This window comes from Nematolebias whitei, chromosome 12 (genome assembly GCF_014905685.2).
Source record: "Nematolebias whitei isolate Nwh7 chromosome 12, NemWhi1, whole genome shotgun sequence".
Lineage (NCBI taxonomy): Eukaryota > Metazoa > Chordata > Actinopteri > Cyprinodontiformes > Rivulidae > Nematolebias > Nematolebias whitei.
This window is the reverse complement of record NC_056509.1, coordinates 2,289,206-2,290,291: the sequence shown is the minus strand read 5'-3', so window position 1 is coordinate 2,290,291 and position 1,086 is coordinate 2,289,206.

The window sequence follows — 1,086 nt, the reverse complement described above, 5'->3', positions numbered from 1 at the left end:
TGTTACATACTCTGTTTGAAGGCCTCGAAGCCTTGAATAATCAAAACTGTGTGTAGAGCAACACCTACACTTACACACTCCATAAACACGAATGTGTGTTACACACAGGCTCACACAGAAATACACACAGGCTCCCTAGGAAACACACACGTGGAGGAAGAAAAGCAGAGCAGGAGAAATGTCTTCTCTTTTTAATAAAAATTACCAGTTTCCGAAGAATGAGAAAGATGTGTTTATAATAAATCAAGAAACAAGTAGATGATCAAGTGATATTATAAACTTTGTGATTTTAAAATGTAATCTTTATGTTTTTACAATGTAATCTGTTTTTAAGCTTAGTCATGTTGTTGAAAGAAAAAAACCAGTAGTTTCTCGATTGTTCTGGAAAAGAAGTTATAAGCAAGGGCATTACACAATGGGAAAGTCCCAGAACACAGCTCTGAGCAAATCAGAATAGGCCAACTCAGAATGACTGAGCATGATTGAACAAAATACACCCAGATATTAATATGCATTAGGAGTGACTGGCAAAATCTCATAAGAAGCCGGTAAAGTCGGACCAAAGTTCAACCCAAAAGGGATGGACTAGCCTGATGGGGTGACTGGTCTGGAGATGTCAGTCAAAATTTCAGGCTATATAAACAAAAGTTTCAGTGAAAACTCTGCTGTTTAGGGATCCACTTCACAAACGAGGGAGCTCAGGACAAGACCCGAAGAACCTCTGGACGAATTGTGGATTAATAGGGCAATTTTGGACGGTCTCTGCTGGATGAGAACTAGGGTGAAATCTATTGGAATAAGTTACTTTTTTGTAACTGTTTCTTCAACCCACCAGCCCGGATCATACCTAAACCCTTTTTTCTTCAAATTCAACCAGATCGAGGACCAGGAACGGCCCACATCCGAGTACGAGATGGGGAAATTTGCCTCTTACTAATTCAGAAAACATGGTAAGAGGACGTTCCTCAAAATTAATCCTTAATGAAACCTTATCCCAAATTATAGCAGTGGTGTATGAATTGACAAGAAGAAAAATCAGTTATATTAAAAACCTGGTTGCTCAGAGTTGTAGAAGGGTCTTCTTTG